Here is a 19,248-nt window from a genome sequence, read left to right as displayed (position 1 = left end):
TAAAGAGGCCTTAGTGCAATATATCTTCGATATAATAAATTGGTCTAATATTCTTCTATGTTTCACTTGTTTTTATGTTAACATTCTTTGCAGGCAATGTGTACTTTTTAATGTGAACAGAAATCTAGTTTTGAAGATTGAGGACATTACTTAAAGCTCATAACAGATATTGTACCATATGATTAGAATACACACACACACACACTATCTGAAATCGCTTGTCCCAAGCGGGGTCACGGCAAGCTGGAGCTTAACCCGGCAACACAGGGTACAAGGCTGGACGGGGAGGGGACACACCCAGGATGGGACGCCAGTCCATTTCAGGGCACCCCAAGTTGGACTCAAACCCCAGACCCCCCAAAGAGCAGGACCTTGCCAAACTCGCTGCGCCACCACGCCCCCCTACGATTGGAATACTGGGAGCAAAAAAATAATTGTGAAGCACTTTTTTACTCTGGATGATAGTTACTGTCAGGGCTGTGGTTATGGGACTGGTTGTTGAGACTGTTTCCAGAAGCTGTTGTTGTAAGCTACGCAGCCCTTTCAAGTTTTCCTGACCGAGATATTAATAATGAACTGATTACCTTTCAAAGCAGTATTTTGAGGCTGAATTTATTTTCCAGCATTTCCGTAATGCAAGAGGGGAAAAAAATGCACAGAAAGGTCCTTCTTTAAGTAAATCTGGAAATAAACTAAACTTCTGCTTATTGCACTTACAAGAAGCAGGCCTATAATCACTCCCATGCAGTGCAGTTACACTGCGACTAAACATTTGCCCAAAGCTCCCAGATGAAAAGAAGAGCAGCTCTTGCAAAAAGAACAGAGATGAGGAGCTTCCGGAGTTTATGAAGTTAATGAACAAGAAATAGTCTGTGATACATCTTTGAAGGGAATAACGTCATGAAATACAATTTCAGTTTTGGTATAAACAGTGTTGTCAGATAAATGAATTTGCCAAAGGGCTGTAAGGGGCTCCCTGAGTTGTCACTATCTTTGTTGGCATTACTGTTAAACCATTTATCAAATGATCAAGGCTGGTGGCTTCCAAACCAATATAAAGTTTGCAGTATTGAATAATAGTAGTATGTTGTACTCTATAATGGGGGGTGCGGTGGCACAGCATGTTTGGGTGGGGTTTGCTCTGTGGTGGGTCTGGGGTTCGAGTCCCGCTTGGGGTGCCCTGCGACAGACTGGCGTCCCGTCCTGGGTGTGTCCCCTCCCCCTCCGGCCTTGCGCCTTGTGTTGCCAGGTTAGGCTCCGGCTTGCTGGAACAAGCGGTTGCACACATTGTGTGTACTCTATATCTATAGAGTCTATGTTTTTTCTAGTTATTATACTTACATTTTTTCATTTCACAGTTGCTGTTCTCCGAAGCAATGCACAACTCAAAGTAAACAAATATGTATTTCAACAACAGATGGAGAGACAGAGGTGTAGACATATGATTCACAAAGTACAGTCAATTAGTCCAACACCACCTTCTGTGCCAGCATACATTACACATTGCTTTATGAATAGCTCTGTACAGAATTGATAAGGGATGTCTTAAAATAATAATCTAGTGAAAGTGTATGGAGTAGATAGGAAATGATGAGAGAAATGAATCCAAAAGGAATGTATTTTGGGACTCTTCCTGAGTATTGAGAGAGATTCAGCAGTTCTGAGTCATAGAAGGAAATCATTCCATCACACTGGAGCCAGAGCTGAGAACCTTCAGGCTTCCTCCGAAGGTCTGGTTGGGATGTAGCAAGTGATTAGGTCCTGAGAGAGACAAGGAGGGGACACATGAGAATGTTCTGGCAGGTCAACACAACTTACGTATAGGCATTCTGGGTAGGCTTGATAGTGGAAGCTGGAAGATGAAGCAGGAAGGAGCTGCAGTAGTCCAGGAAGGGATATCACCGTGGCTTGGACCAGAAATTGCCTAGAGTGTGCTGTGAGATAAGGGCATATCCTGAGGATGTTATGCAAGCTGTGTCCAGGACCAGGTTATGGCTTTGATGTAATACAAGAAGCAGAGACTTTTACTTATGGACCACCATGCTGCCCTCATCCCTGCTCTGGAAAGACTCAGCTGCAACACAAACTCCTTCATGGTTATTACGAACCTTTTTTAGCAGATAGCAAAATTATTCGCATAACATGGTTATTTGAATTCCTGAAGTACTTCTTAAGTGCATTCATATGTTTTTAAATAATCAGTAAAAACAAAATTAATAAGCATGAAAGAGGTTCTTTTAGATGTGCTCTGCCGGCTCAAAAAAGCTCAGAAGGTTAAACGAGTTCAGTCTCCTTGAAAGCATAAACTGTAAAAGTTTAAACCGTAAGTTGATGTCTTAGGTCTAAAATTTGCTTTTCGCAGCGAAATCAAAGAGATGCTTTTCTGCATCAAACTTTCGCTTTCAGTGAACAGAACCCATTTTGGAGCTGCGTGTTGAACGGCATTCAGTTGCGCTGTCTTGTAACCCGAAGCCCATGGCTTCAAGTACCTCGATCTGCTGCGGTTGCAGTACCATTGAGTGAGGTACTTAGACAGAGTCGCTCCACTTAAATACGTAGCAGTATTACAGGATGTTCTGTATAAAAGCCCTGGCTAAGCAAAGCATAAATCTGGATCATGTTTCATTATTAAACTTAGAGTAGTATTTCTTGGTTAAGAACTGCTTCAGGTTTCACCAGAGCTGCTTCATTTAAAGCTTGTCTTAAAAGCATAAGGTAGTTGCTTGTTTTTAAACACCAGAACCAAACTGAGGTTTTAAATAAACTGCACAGCCATTTAAGCTGCCGTATTGTTAAACTATTGACGTTGAATAAATTTGTCCTATTAATGTTTCGCGTAACATTGAAGGAGATGCAGTGAAATCATGACACTCTTTCACAAAAAAGTTTTTTTTTTTTTTTTTTCCCCCAGCATTTCTCATTGAGGAGAAGTGACCACAGAGAGCACAGAGGTCAAAGAGATGAAGGAAAACAAAAAAGACTGAAAGATTTGGACAAAGAAAGGGAAAGACTGTGAGTTGGAGAACAAGGAGACAGAGGACCTGCTGTGCATAGACTTTGAGAAAAACTATTGAAGAATGAAGTGGTGGGAAATCTTCTGAAAGACACAAAGGTGGCTGTAGCAGAGAAAAGGGAGAAAGAGAGCATAGCTTGAACGTAGCGTGATTGATGGCAGTTGCGTGAACGATATCCAGTTTTTTTTCATTTTGTACAAAATGTTTACCAACATGAAGCATGTCTTAAAGTGTTATAGCTTCTCTTTCACACTCACCACCTGAAATCTTACCACCAGCACTCTTCTTACACACTTTCTTGACACCTTGCTTACTCATGTGTTGGGTAATGAAGAAGATTTGGTGAAAATGGCAGGAAAATTGAGTAGAATCTGGCAATCACACACACAATGTCTACAACTGCTTGTCCCAAGCAGGGTGACGGTGAGCCAGAGCCTAACCCGGCAACATAGGGCGCAGGGCTGGAGGGGACGCACCTCGGACAGGACGGCAGTCCGTCGCAAGGCACCCCAAGCAGGACTTGAGCCCCAGACCCACCAGAGAGCGGGACCCAGCCAAACCCGCTGCGCCACCGCACCCCGCAACCTGGCAATCAGCACTTAAACAAAGCTTGTGGGAGAACTGAGGATTACGCGTATTCCTCCGGGGGCTGTTCGGCCTTTAGCTGCTTCTTCGTGTTCATCACATTTGCTCGGCGTATGAGCCAAGTTCTATTATGAAAACTCGCACAGTAGCAGAAATGACCAAACATTCAAAACACTGCTCCCTCCAGTGGGCTTTAAAGGGAACAGATTCTTATTGCTGGGGACGGGACATGTCGTCATGCACTGCAGAAGATCACTCTGATGACTATACAACTAATCCTCTGTAAGGCAGAAATCCTTTACTTTATATCTCACTGCTGGTCCTCGCACCTCTCAAAAGTTCTCTGGCAACCTGGACAACTTGTTTGCCATCCACTCTGTCTGTCAAAAGCCAAGAAGTAACAATAAACTACAGCCTCTGCTTCTCACAGTACTTTGGAGCCATAACCCAATATTGCAGACACCTCCTATTCAATGTTTGTAGAATCTTCCTCTACATCACAACATCAAGCTATAACGATATCCCGACTGAACTGCTGCAATACCCTCGTTTCTGATCTTCCTGCCTCTTTCATCAAATTTTTTCCACCGATGTATAATGTTACTGTGCTAGTTGTTTTTGACCTGCCAAAGCATTCCTCTGTATCTCCCTTGCTTGTGTCTCTCAACAGGTTCCCATGGAAGCTTAATACTGAGATGATGTTATCAGTCTTTATACCTCGCAACATTACTGTGCTCCTCCATCTCTGACCATCTGCTTGTGCCGCTCACAGGAGGTCCAAAACCAAAAGGCCACCAGTTCTCAGTCTTGGCACTGATGCAATAAAACAAACTCCCTCTCCTGCTCAAGACTGCTGAAGCCCTCCCAACGTTCAAGAAGGGTCTTGAACTCATCTTTTTTAGAGCCATCTCTCTTCTCATCTCATAACAGTTTTGTAAATTAGTCTAACAATGGCCATTATTTTTCATCTATGTATTTACTACTCATACCACTTGTACAGGCTGCTGTAATGCACTTTTGTCATGTGCACCAGGAAAACAGCACTATAAAAAACAAGCTGTGCTTTAATAATCACGTAACTCTGTCTAAAGCTCTTTGTTGCAGAATGCTTTCTTAATTTTTCAGTTATACATTGTACTGCAGAAGAGTGAGCTTATTACATTAACGTAAATACAAGAGACATGAAGGATGGGGGCAGAAATGTAAAAACAGAGAAGTATATTTCAGTTAGTCTCTATATGGTGAAAAACTACCATTAGCCAACTCATTAATGCACATGACTGTTACTCTTCATTACACTTAGTTACTTTTCATATTTGATAGACACTTGAAACACTGAGGGGAGCGCAGTGGTGCAGTGGGCTGGACCGGGTCTTGCTCTCCGGTGGGTCTGCGGTTTGAGTCCCTCTTGGGATGCCTTGCGACGGACTGGCGTCCCGTCCTGGGTGTGTCCCCTCCCCCTCCGACCTTACGCCCTGTGTTGCCGGGTTAGGCTCTGGCTCCCTGTGACCCCATATGGGACAAGTAGTTTCAGACAGTGTGTGTGTGTTAAAACACTGAGAATGAGTCTCATAATGGGTCATCAGCAAGGTTATAGGTGAATTACCTGCATTGGAATGCAGAGCCCAAGAGCTGTGATTCACTGGCACTGTTTGCTCTGCCACCCTCTGGTTCTAGGATAGGCCCTGGACCACTGTAACCCTACATGGGCAAGTGCTTTTATGGGAAATGATAAAATCAGAAAAAAATCATCAAATGCTGAAAGTTCAACAAGCCCTCATGGTCAGGTAGGTGTGTGAAATGGTCTCAATTCCAGTATTACTGACTTAAATTCATCTGGTTTTAGTGAGTGGGTACTAGGTGTCAGAAAATAAGAACAAACTTGTGTATGGCAAGAAAATGTGAAGTTATTATTAATGGAAAGTAAAATGCATGCAGGATGAACTGGTACTGAAACCTCCAGGAAAAACAACTAAGTTGTTATAAGGCACTCACACTAGTAACGATATATTTACGTGTTTTATTTAACGTGAACACAAAAATGATGATGTAACACAAATGTGCTTCACACGTGGGCCTTCCTCAGCGTGGCTGGGTTACACAGATGACGAACAGGCAGAATCATGTGACAGTAATTGAAAAGAACAATCAAGGCGACTGGACAAACTGCTGGTAGGAATGACGATTAGGTGGACGCTGCTGTCCATTACTTGGCAGGACAGCAGTTTCTGAAGAAAAACGGATGCTTCAGGTAACCTTTACAATGCATGTGAACCACAAAACGGAGGAGAGAAAAACAAAAAAAAAAATCATCATCCATAGATGAAGAAAACAAAAAAGTAATTAAACAGAAATAAAAAATAAAATCAACTGCAACGCTCAGTGACACATCTGTAACAAAAATGAATATATGTTATTATCCATTGTCAACAACTACTTGTCCCAAGCAGGGTTGCGGCAAGCCGGATCCTAACCTGGCAACACAGGCGCAAGGCCAAGGCGGAGGGGGACACACTCAGGATGGGACACCAATCCATCGCAGGGATCGAACCCCAGACCCCGCACATAGCGGGCAGTTGCTGAACCTGCTGCCCCACCACACCCTATAAAAACTAGAAAAAACACAGGAAAAGTGAACTATGCATTCCCTTTTCTTTTCCGCCACTGACACTTTACAAGATTAAGGGAAAGGTCAGAGCTGCAGAAAATGGGTTTAACTCATTTACTTTAACTCCCAACCTTCCAGCCTTCCCACCCCTGCTGTTGAATCTTTGACAAAGGTTTTTACCCTGAATTGCAGCAGAACAATACCATACAGTATAAATGGGTAAATGATTGTATGGAGATTAGCTCGCAAATCTAACATCTCAAGTCACCTCGAACTAGGGTGTTAGATAAACAAACAATAATAAAAATAAAAACCAGACCCTTTCCAACATGTCTTGTACAATGGCAGAGTCAGCCACACGGCCGCAGTGTTGCACCTCGAAGCCCCAGTGCTGAACTTGCACCGCTGCAAACATGCTTGTTAATGAGAAATAAAGGGTTTTGACATCAAATAAGAAGTTTCATTGAGCATTTGATACTTTGCACTGCCTGACTTTTACGGTGAGCAATACTCTCAGACATTTTCCAATACCAGATATTCGTAATGATCACATATACTCTGAAAAGGTCATCTTTATCTCCGGTATATGTGACACTGCAGACCCTGAAACATATAGCAGTTCTAATCTGCATTACAGTTCAACATTAGCGGTGTGTTTTCTGCAGTCATCAATATTAACGTTTTTGCACCCATCATAAGAGCTGATGAAAGCAGCAGTAAGTGGTGTAGCGGTTAGAGGTGTCACCTTTGGGCTCACATGTTGTTGGTTCAGATTACACCTTTTGCTATAGTACTCTTCAGCAAAGTACTTACCCTGAATTGCTTCAGTAAAAAAAAAAAACAGCTGTATAAATAGATATCTAACTCTAGGTAGGGGTGGCACAGTGGGTTGGGCTGGGTTGGGCCCTCGTGAGTCTGGGGTTCGAGTCCTGTTTAGGCTGCCTTCCGACAGACTGGCGTCCCGTCCTGGGTGCGTCCCCTCCCCCTCCAGCCTTGCGCCCTGTGTTGTCGGGTTAGGCTCTGGCTCGCCGTGACCCCGCTTAGGACAAGATGTTTCAGCCAGTGTATGTAACTGTAGGTAGCTTAACACTGTAAGCCGTTTTGGAAAAAAAAAATCAGCCGAATGAATGAAACAAAACAAAATTTCAATGGTTTAGCTTTCAAACCCTCAGAAAAAAACCCTCTTAAATTGGCTTAAAAGTTTTTATTTCAGTTGAGTTAAAATTGCATCTGAAATGAGAGGGGAAAAAACATTAATGTTGCCTCTGTAGTTGGAAAGGATTAAGACTCATTATTGCTACATTTTCAGTAGCATCAGTAATGAACAACTGGGTGTAAAAGTTATAATTTCAACACAAGAACGTCTTTAAGACCAACCTTCTCAACCAGGGAGTTCCCAGAGTGATTGAGTTTCGGCTTCCAAGGAACCGCTGAGCCGAGACCCCATGTCACCCAGCTGTAGCCCTGCAGAGACAGGAGGCCACTGCTACTCACATAAAAATGATGTATGGATGAGTGACCCATTGTAAGTCGTGTATCTAGCAGTGTAAGTCACCACGGTGAATAAGGTATGTGGGCTCATAACACCACATAGGGTTCACTGGAAGTCGCTTAGGAGAAAAGTGTCTGCTAAATAAATGTAGATGTAAATGTAAATGTAAAGAGGTTCTACTTCAGGTCATGAGGGGCCCAACCTCACAACCACATTGCACATGTCCCAAAGTACGGAGAGAACATGTGAAGTGCGTGGTTGAGCTCCTTACAACGTGTCACATGACTCATCGCTATCCGTCAGAGAAAAGAAACACAGCTGTGCAAAAGAATTTGTTGCTTGATTTGATGCATTTACTAACATGGACAAAATTACTCAAGCGTACCATTGCTTTCATCTGGGTATTTTACTAGTCAGTTCGGGGCCACACAGGCCGAGCAGGGATCAAACCCACGTTCTGTTGTAGTACCCGGGTGCTGTGCGGCAGTTGGGCTACATGCTGCACCACCATGCCACCCTCACCCTGCTTTTCATTTCGAAATATGTAATTTATCCAGTGAGCAGCTCAACAGAGGATAATTATAGATCAGCTGGAACAAGAACCAACGCAGTACGCAGTGGATCCCCAGGACTTGGTCGGAGAACTAAATATATTTGATTTTGGGTATCATGATTTTATAAGTCTGACCCTTTTTCATAATCATATAGTCAGGCTTGGGGGTGAAAAAATGTCAGCTGAATAGAGCTCTACACAAACACTGAGGAAAGACGTTAAGTTCCTTAAAAGCTGAGGGACCCGCTACCCCTTGTTACACTTATAATTGATCAGACAAATTAAATTGCATTTAAGGAGAGGAAATTACCGTGGGGCAAAACGCAGCTGAGGCACCAGGCCAGAGGATTACCAATAGGAGCCATTCTGCAAATCCCAGGAAAAAGTGACTTCATCCATTTCTTTTTTCACCTACTTTCAGACTTTTTTTGTTACTCCCAGTGTAGGTATTAAATTATTATGGATATGAAATAAGGGGATAGCTCATCTATAAAATTACTTCTCTCAGACTAAACAAATTGTGGCTTTGCTTGCAGAGAGCTAGGACATGTCTGTAAGGCCTTTGGAATTTCATTTTGTGTGACGGTGCAGGATAAAGATTAATGAAGGTATATTGCCCAGGATTCAATAGATGGGTCTTTAAAGAATGAATAATGAATAATTCTTTGTGACTTGATCTCATGCTTCTACCTTGACACTCTTGTGTTGTACCTTTGACTAACTGTCACACTGTAAATGTGGGTAAAGACAAAAGACAATAATAATGCCCCTGTGAATTTATTAGAAATAACACATAATCATTCATATTTTCACAATATGATGGCATATTCATAAAATCTTTCGCATACAGGGTGGGGTGGTGGCACAGCAAGTAGCACTACTGTCTCACAGTGCCTGGGTGGCGTGAGAGGACATGGGTTTGATCCCAACTCAGACTGTGTGGAGTTGGCATGTCCTCCCCATGTCTGTGTGGCTACCTCCAGGTGCTCTGGTTTCCTCCCAAAAAGATGCTGTTCAAGTTCCCCCATAGTGTGTGTGAGTGACAGAGAGAGTGTGTTTGACTGATGTATGGATGAGTGACCCAGTGTAAGTCACCCTGATGAATAAGGTGTGTGGGCTGATAACACTGCATAGAGTTCATTGGAAGTTGCTTTGGACAAAAGCGTCTGTTAAATAAATGTGTGTAGAAAGAGTTTTACAACATTATGCAAGTCAGCACCATAAGAAAGTAGTTACTGTAAATTGGATGCTTTTGTAGCAGACTTGTATGGTAAAGGTATTATGAAGATGAACTGAATTTTGAATGAACTTTTTCAGTTTTGAACAATTTAATGTCTTTTATTTGAAGACAAATGGTGGTTGTGCAGCATTCTAACATGTACAGGGGCTCCCCCAGAACTCAGTAAGCCCATGTATATCACTCAGAGCAGACCAGGGACCTGGGTGTGGACCCAGTCATGGGATCGTTTATTGCTAAGGTTCTTGGGACAAGGCAGCGCTTGTAGTCAGGGACAGTCGTGATGAATCCAAGGCGCGGACGTTGTACGTGGGGAGGATCTGAGGATGTGGTCAACGAGGACATTGCGAGGGTCGATGCCATAGGGGACAGGCAAGGGAACTAAGAGGGAGAGCTGCGATCACAGGAGGGTCGGTTGTCTCAATAAGATTCCGCAGCTGGGAAAGAGATGGGGATGGTTTTTATAGCTGAATGCTCCGTTTGCCATCAGGTGCTTAAGCAGAGTCAAGTGCTGCTGGTTGTGGTGCGAGCATCATTGTGACAGTATACCTCCACTGAGTACACACACACACACACACACACACACACTTTCTGAGTCGCTTGTCCCATACGGGATCGCGGGGAGCCAGAGTCGAACCTGGCAACAGAGGGCATAGGGCTGGAGGGGGAGGGGACACACCCAGGACAGGACACCAGTCTGTCAGAAGGCACCCCAAGCAGGGCTCAAACCCCAGACACAGCAAAGAGCATCACTCACACACTGGCTGAAGCCACTTGTCCCAGGCGGGGGTCACAGCAAACCGGAGCCTAACCCAGCAACACAGAGCCCAAGGCTGGTGGGGAGGGGACTGTATGTATTTGGTGATGACTTTCTGTAAGTCTTTCAGTCCATGGAAAATTCTTCACTGGTAGGTGAGAACCTGGATCAAAGATAGGATTGGTAGTAAGTGGAAAGTGTGGAGCAGGGGTGGCATCTAGCAGGTGTACATCTTGGAACTAGTTAAAATAATAAATAACTAGAGGAAGCCAAGCACATAAGCCAGGCCCAGTGCCCCCCCCCCCCCCCCCCAAAAGTTTGTAAACCAGGCTCTTGTTTGCATGTGTTTCGCAGCAGTGGTGGTCCAGTGTTTTTCAATTTTAATTTTTTTGTTTGACTTGCTTTTGTTTTTAGAAACATGCAGGCACATGTGCATATTCATTCATTTACGTTTTCATGAAACGAGACATTGTGTATATGTATATTTACGTGTATTCGTTCAGCAGACGCTTTTCTCCAAAGCGACATACATCTCATAGAAAATACAATGTGTTCATGACATTAGGAGAAAGAGGCACTTAGATGCAGACACGTGATTCTTAAGTACAGTTAGTTTGTTTCTTTCCACCATATGCACAAATGGTAATCGCACGAGTAGCTGGATTATCCAAATAATTGAAAATTCCTAATCACAGTGCTAATTACTTTTTTAAACATTTGCATTACATGAGTAGCTGTGTATGATTCATGGATATATAAACGTATGTGTGCATTTATACAAGTATACTACACGAAAATTTGAAACAGCGGGTGCAAAGGATTTTTGAAGCAATAGACGTCTCTCCATACAGTCTGTTGTTCAGAGAATGGACTGTACTGGGAGGGTTTTTGGTCATCTGGGAGGTTGAGATAACTGCCCTCTCAATAAACATGGCTGATGGTCCAGATTGATTTTGGAGGAGCTCGGACTTGGGGAAACTGACCTTGCGTAGATGAGAGAGCACCCAGGTAGAGACTATAAAAAAATAGGTATAATCAAATTGACATCATGAGCTTACATGTGTAAACACTAAACAAAAAGTTGAAGAAAATCCTTGGTTATGTAGGCTGTCTGTAGATGTCACCTCAGTCTAAATGCCAACAGTATGTAATTCTCAATGAAATGTAAACGTCTAGATGGGGAAGGAAAAGAGAATGTATTACTGTTGTTCCGATGTGCTGCCATCTTTCAGTCTGAGCCTTATTTAACACTCAAGACCACTTTCCATGAGAGACAGACTTTTTCATCTGCACCCAAGTCCATTTTGTCACGCACAGTTATGCCAGATGTCTCATTTGCTGTGATGTCTGACTCACACTAGCAGAAGGATCCAAGTCGATGACTATTGATCTGGCTCAGATTTCATCACCAATATTTACATTCATGAATTTGGCTGATGCTATGCGAAAGAGCCTTTTACAATAGATGAAGACCTTCAGATACAAACACACAATCAAATCACATCCTGTTGGTGTGGCACCACTATTTTGCAGATATAGAAAATGCATAGATAAAATTAAGAGATGGTGTTGGACTAATTTTTGAAGCTTTCAGAGATCAGCACGGAAAAGTGGGCCCGAACAAGATAAGTTTCGAGACTCTTTGAGTACAGGGAGGGATTAAGCAGTTCTGTGAGGCCAGAACTTGGAAGGAAAGGTAGGTGGGAATAGGTGGGGGTACAGAGCGGTCTAGCTGGGGGGTGTAGGAAGTGACCAGGTCTTGTAGGTATCTTGCTCTGATTCCCATTATCAGCAAATGCTTTGAGAGGCTCATCAGGGACCACATCTGCTCTGTGTCGCCTGCCTCGCTTATCACAGCAACCGTTCCACTGACGATGCCGTTGCCTTCACCCTGCACATTGCTCTCTCTCATCTGGACAAAAAGAACACGTATGTGAGAATGCTGTTTGTGGACTACAGCTCAGCATTCAATACCATTGTGCCCTCCAAGCTTGACTCTAAACTCCGGGTTCTGGGCCTGAACGGCACCTTTTGCAGCTGGATCCTGGACTTCCTGTCAGGTAGATGCCATGTGGTCAGAAATGGCAGCAGCATATCCTCCACGCTGACCCTCAACACTGGAGCCTTGCAGGGCTGTGTCCTCAGCCCTCTCCTATACTCCTTATACACCTACAACTGCGTGGCCCCACACGGCTCCAATGTCATCATCAAATCTGCCGATGACACAACGGTGGTAGGTCTGATCACCAACAACGATGAGACGGCCTGCAGAGAAGAGGTACTCACTCTGACACACTGATGCCGGGAAAACAACCTCTTGCTCAGCATCCAAAAGACCAAGGAGCTTGTAGTGGACTTTAGGAGACAGGACAGGGGGCATACCCGCATCACCATCAACGGGACGCCAGTGGAGCAGGTCAACAGCTTCAAGTTCCTTGGTGTCCATATCACCGAGGACCTCACATGGTCCACTCGCACTGAGGCAGTGGTGAAGAAAGCTCACCAGCGCCTCTTCTTCCTCAGATGGCTGAGGAAGTTTGGTATGAGCCACCACATCCTCAAATCATTCTACACCTGCACCTTGGAGAGCATCCTGACTGGCTGCATCACCACCTGCTATGGGAACAGCACCACCCTCAACTGAAAAGCTCCTCAGAGACTGGTGCGGACAGCCCAGCGCATCGTCGGAGGTGAGCTTCCCTCCCTCCGGGACATCTACACCAGGCTACGTGTGAGTAAAGTACGGAGGATCATCGGAGACTCCAGCCACCCAAGCCATCAGCTGCTCTCGCTGCTACCATCAGGCAGACGGTGTCACAGCATCAAATCCTGCACCAGCAGGCTGCAAGACAGCTTCTTCTTACAGGCCATCAGACTGTTGAACTCTAACAAATAACTAACACCACCACCACTGGATACTGTATGTTTTATTATGTGAATATTGTAGACGCTGTAATACTCTACAGGCGTTTGTGTATACTGTACAGACACTCCTCACTTAACGAGTTCCGTTCCTGCGACTAGGTCGTTAAGCGAATTGGTCGATAAGCGAGGAGCCGCCCCTTACCGATATTTCAAGCATGCTGTACTGGTAGTGGGTTTGTGTCAACCATCTTTAGAGTTTGTTTTAATGTCACCTTTGCACCATTTCTAACATTTTTTGTATATCTATAAATGCTTATACAGTAGTGTACTGTATACTGTAATAAACAGAACAGAGGAAATCAGCTCTAATATACATTACTTAGGTTTGCATACTGTAAATACAGGTAATGGTTTTTATTTATTCTGAATAAATAAAAGGTATAAAGGAAACTCCAACTTGATAACTTTGTTTTAATTTGCATAACTCATATATTACAGAACATAAAAATACAATAAGCAAAAAGTATAAAAATGATGCACCAAAAAAATTAAGTTATAAAAAAAGACATTCAGATTAACATTTTAGTCATCGAATCCTTCAAAGTGTGGTAGTGGTTCGGGGTCATCAGCGTTATCATATGTAGTCTGGAGTGAAATATGTAGCCTTGGAGATTGCGAACGCTTATAGCGAATACTGACCGACTGTGGGAACGAGACCGAGACTGAGAAAGGGTGATGCGAGATAAGATGCTTCACGCTGAGAAGCCGTGCTGCCGTTTCCACGACCAAAGTTCTTGTACAGCGTACAATACCGACCGGTCGGAGAGCTGGTCGTAAGTCCGCGCGGTCGTTAAACGAGGAGCGTCTGTATACATTTTTCTGCCGTCTCTACATTTCCGTAGCTTATGCGGAGAACGCACCTAAGATTTTTACCACCTGTACACTTGCTATGGTGAGTGACAATAAAATGACTTGATTTGGTATCTGGGTGCTGATCCTGACTGTCTGGCTGACTCTCATCTATATCCATATATCCATACACCACAGACTCATGGAAAAAGATTCCATCACTCATGGCCTTCCTTTGCTTTCCTGACCGTACCTGGATGCCCCTGATCTACAAAGTGTATGACTGAATTGCCAAAATCAAGTTTTACTGATTTGGAGAGAAGCTGGCTTTTGAAAGCACTTTCTATATATCTGGAGTAAAATAAATTCCAAAGTAAATTTTTTGCACCTAATCATGAAATAATTCTTTTGTATACTCAATTTGTTAATCCCTGCACATAGGAAAGAAAATCTCACCTCCATTGTAAGTTAAAAGCATATTTCAACAATGTCATATTCAAAGGGAAAAAGACGTAAGGAGGACATCATCAGTCACTTAGTAAATGATTGTCTGTGAAAACAAAGGCATCGCTGTCTGTCCTGTTGCCAGGCGATAGAGGCATTCCGTCACCTTGAAAGAAAATGCAAATGGGAAGAGACTGGCTGTCAAAGGCCTGCCCTTTAGAAGAAATCCTAATACAACTTTTCTCACGCATGCTTGAGGGTATTGTCACACTCCTTTCCAGGGGTTCAGTCTTGGTCACAAGTTTCTGGAAATAGCCACAAAGCGGTTGTGCGCCCTGGGATGATGTGTTAACAGCTCCTGACAGTAGCCGAGACATGAGAAATGTGCCATACTTTAACAAAACGAGGCATCCAGATCTTGGTGGTTTGCGGACTTCCGCAGCACGTGCTTGGTTGCAGTAGTCATACAACCCTTGGGGCTGATGCATGCAACTCTTAGCTCTTTCTGGCCCGAGTCCATCCGTTGCATTACAGGGAAAGGTTGATGTTATATTCTTTAGCTGTCCACTTTTCAAGACATGCCTTCTTTGAGTTCCACTAAAACTCATTGTTTGCTCTGAGGTCATCATCCATGCTGGTCTTGGGTACAGATTCTAGCCTGTCTAGGGACAATGCCTGTTGGGGAGTGATGCATGGTGTGATGACCTCATCACATGTTTTAGTTGTTTAACTCCAAACTTACAGCCTGTAATCTTGGGCTCACGGAGGAACCTTTCAGCAAGATCGCACCCGTGTCCCTGCCGTAGTTCTGCTTCCAGAAGGTCCAAACCACCACTGTGGGTGAAAACCAGTAAAGTGGAGGCCAATGACAACATCTAGTAACAGTCAACTGCGTGTACGAAAATATGAACAAATCCAGCCTTTCAATGGGCACACTGTACATTTTGGTATTTACTTTTCCTTCAGAACACAAATAAAGGAACATGACTTTGCAAAATGTAATGAGGTCATCGGTTCAGAAATACACACTGTTTTTGTCATCACTGAGGACAGAACTGAAAAAAGCAAATAAGTGAACATTTCCAAAACCGTTTGAAGGAAATTGAAACCGCTGTTTAATGTTCTCGTATTATAGTTGGACCACGCCTGAATCAGCTGAGATTGCTTTTCTTCTGTTAAAAATTTGATGCATAATTTGACAATTCTTTTTCACCGTTTGCTTCTTTCAGCAAAAAGGAAGTTACATATTGAGTAGGTTTTTTTTGCATTTGGTTTTAAAAATGATATTTATGCTCTTCTGTCCAAACAGGGCCAGCTAAGAGATTGGGTTTTCATATCTGAGCTCCAAAAAACGAGAAGCCAGCTTTAATGCATTTCTTCAATAGGCAGTGGAACGGACACTGTGTGAAGTGTCCAAGTGCTCATTTCAATAAGCCTTCAGCGACATGCAGCCCGAGACAGAGCCGTTCTAAGACTTGGCCAGAAATCGTCAGACCAGCTGCAACTCCTAAAAACAAAAACGAGCAAGACAGTTTAACATGGAAAAAATATTTATTTCAACAGAATTTGGTAATCTACAAGCCAACACTGAATGTGCATTAATAAGGGGTGGAGGTGTACAAAACTTGGATGTGTAGAACAATGAGTGTAACTAATATAAACATCTTTATTGAAATGGGTGAATTCCCTGATGTTGAAATTCATTAGCTGTGAGGTCTGGCGGAGAGTAGGGTAATAACGGCATAGGTTTATCTCAATATATTTGTTATTCATTACAGTATACTGCAAATTCAGTACGGATCACTTTTTTTGTCACTTGTGCTTTAACTTCTCTGCGTCATTAGTTTGCATCCATCTGACTCGGCACTATTTTACATGTCGCTACTGAATGACATGGCAAGTTTCACTACTCCTGTCCAAGACATATCTATTATTGGTCAATAATAAATACTGCCACACTTATTCCTTCCAACTAATTTGCGATACTTATCGTAGAAAAATGAACCCAACGTTAAAACGGGAAAAAAAAAAAAGCACAGAACAAAATGGAAATAAATTACCCCAAGCTGTGGCACATAAGAAACAAAGTATTTACAAACATAAAGCACAAGGAAGCGTGGAGATGGCCGGACGCGGGTTAATAACAGGGCTGTCGACATTACAGACGCACTCTGGCTGCAGTTTGGACTCAGGCAAACGGTATCAAGACATGGCAACCGAGAAATACTCTGAATATGTGAATGAGAGACTGATTTTCAGAGCAATTACAAAACATTTGAAAATACAATCTCATCTTTTACAGGCTAACGTCAATTGGAGTTCATACATTTTACTTCCAGACGGAATATGTTTCCAATAGTATGTACATAGTACCATATACATTTCTGATTTCTTTACAGCTTGTTAAAAGGTCTATTGTTAAAATATTCTACCATATTAACAAACAGCTTGATTGCAGAGGTTTTTTTTTTTTGTTGTTATTTATAACTTTCTTTGCTTGGTACATTTCAATTTCACTACTAGAAAACAGTGCAATACAATATCATGTATACAATTTATTTCATATAGGTGAAAATATGCATTTTTGACCTGAGCAAAATGTCCTTAATCAAAACAGTAGAAGTAACCCTGTGTGTTGATGGTAATCATTCTGGCATTACCTTCATTACAGCCAGTGGTGTTGCCACGGCAACCCTAATGGCCCCAGTATAACTCTTAGCCAAAAAAGTTGACGTTTGTCGTGAGGTTCGTTTCAAAATGTGCAAAGTTCATAAACTCCGCCAACAGGTCAAACCGCCAATGCTGGAGACTGGAAGTTTGGATTTGCACCATGGTCAAATATACAGAAAAAAAATCTCTTTGCCAAATTAGTACCAAGCACAACCACAGAAACTACATTTCTCTAAATGTTACTACACTGTGAAAACACCATGTAACTTCAACTCAACTGATAAATTTACAGCAGAACGTTGGAGTGAAATGCCAGATATGTCATTTCAACATCAGTTTTGATAGTGATGTAAGAGGGAATGGAAACTGGAGTGATGTAAACAGCAAAGTAACAATCATATCTCCGAAGGAATGGCAGTTAAAGTTTGCCACAGTCAAATTAACTTATTGACAGGAGAGAAAAGAAAACTATCCCATCATTCCATAGCTACAGGCATTTTGGCACCACTAGGCTGTAGCAAGCCACTGTTCAAACACACAGCCTCTGGGCTGACTGCCTAAGAACACCCCCCTGACCCCCCAAAAAAAGAAAAAAAAAGAAAAAAAAAGAAACTGTACTTTTGTAGGTTCCAGACCTTCAAACATGAATAACAGCAACATTATAACAATAATAATAATAATAATAATAAAAAAAACTAAACAAATGCTCACAGCAAATCACAGGAAAAGCACTACACTTGCACTTGCAGAGATGAGGGTCATGCGAGCGAGCGAGCGGGCGGGCAGGCGAGCAAGGGAGGTAAAGCCTCCGTCTTAGCTGAACCGACGTGTTGTTGAGGGGCGCGCTGCTTAAGGGTGTTCCTGACTGGCAGGGCAGCCTCATTCCCACGGGAGTGCAAAAACCGTCCGTGTGCATTTGCGTGAGGAGTGCCGGGGTGGGCGGGTCCAAGGAAACCTGTGTCGTGGCGGCAGGGGCGGGGGGTGGATGGACAGCAACCACAGGCAGGGATGAAGAAACACAGACTTGAAGGAAGCTGTGGAAAGAAGAATATAAATGCCTTTTTTGGATGCTTTGGATAGGGTCCAAATACACTGACAATATTAATATAATAAATATTAACTATTGTAAGGGGGGTGCGGTGGCGCAGCGGGTTTTGGCCTGTGCCTGCTCTCCGGTGGGTCTGGGGTTCAAGTCCCGCTTGGGGTGCCTTGCGACGGACTGGCATCCCGTCCTGGGTGTGTCCCTTCCCCCTCCAGCCCTGAGGCCTGTGTTGCCGGTTAGGCTCTGGTTTGCCGCGACCCCGCTCGGGACAAGCGGTTTCAGACAATACGTGTGTGTAATTATTGTAAATAAGTTATTAAACACTATATCTATTGTTGTCTTTAATATAATTATTATTCATCTGTCTATCGAATGTCTAAGACTACTAAAGAGTTACATTTGTTCAATACATACGTACAATAAGTGCTTACAAGGTTACAGGGAAACAACTGTATGATAATGCGTTGAGACCTACCATCTGAAGGAAGAGCGATTCAAATACTCTACTTTAATCACAGCAGCGGAGGTGCAGTTGTTAAAAGTCTGGTGGCGCAATAGTGATACAATCAAAATTACCCACCTTTATAAAAGGGTAAATCACTGTATACTGCTCTGCAGAAAAAAACATCAGCTAAATAAATAAATATAAATATAAGCCTGGGATAAAACATCATTCGCATGGGCTGATTGCAGTTTGGAGTTTGTTTGTCCACTGGAGGGTGACAACAGAAAACAAGTGAGCTCTGATCGAAATATCTGATTGGAGGGACTTGTTGGATTGCAACTACTGAAGAGCGCTCGACTGCCTGTTTCTGCAAGACCAGGGAAACTCTTGAAAATGCTGTGACTAAATCAGAAGTAGAATGAGGAAGCATTTGTGTGTGTGTGTGTTACATTGGTCTGCTGTATAAAGAGGTAAATGACAGTAAGGGGTTCACCTAAAGATTGTAAGTCTCCAAAGCAACTTACAGTCTTAAGGTTACAATTATTTACCCATTTATACAGGTGGGTAATTTTACTGGAACAATTTAGGGTAAGTACCTTGCTCAAGAGTACGACAGCAGAGGTGGGGATGGAACCTGCAACCTTTGGATCCAAAGGCAGTAACTCTAACCACTATGCTAATTAAATT

The 19,248-nt window shown here is 43.0% G+C and overlaps 1 protein-coding gene across 4 annotated transcripts in view; it reads right to left on the bottom strand.

Annotated features, from left to right (window-relative positions):
• Positions 1-15,843: 15,843 nt before the first annotated feature.
• The window catches only part of cdc42se2 (CDC42 small effector 2), a 39,440-nt gene continuing 36,035 nt past the window's right edge, over positions 15,844-19,248 (bottom strand). For 3 of the 4 annotated variants that reach the window (XM_018744876.2, XM_018744878.2, XM_018744877.2), the window contains exon 5: positions 15,875-18,108. The gene's annotated coding sequence lies outside the window, so the exon portion shown is untranslated. Of the gene's footprint in view, positions 18,109-19,248 lie in introns of all 4 variants that reach the window. The other variant, XM_018744879.2, reaches the window with a different exon arrangement.

The sequence above is a fragment of the Scleropages formosus genome, chromosome 6 (genome assembly GCF_900964775.1).
Source record: "Scleropages formosus chromosome 6, fSclFor1.1, whole genome shotgun sequence".
In the NCBI taxonomy this organism is placed as follows: Eukaryota; Metazoa; Chordata; class Actinopteri; order Osteoglossiformes; family Osteoglossidae; genus Scleropages; species Scleropages formosus.
Note: the sequence above shows the minus strand (reverse complement) of the source record. Positions and strands in the feature narration are given on the sequence as shown.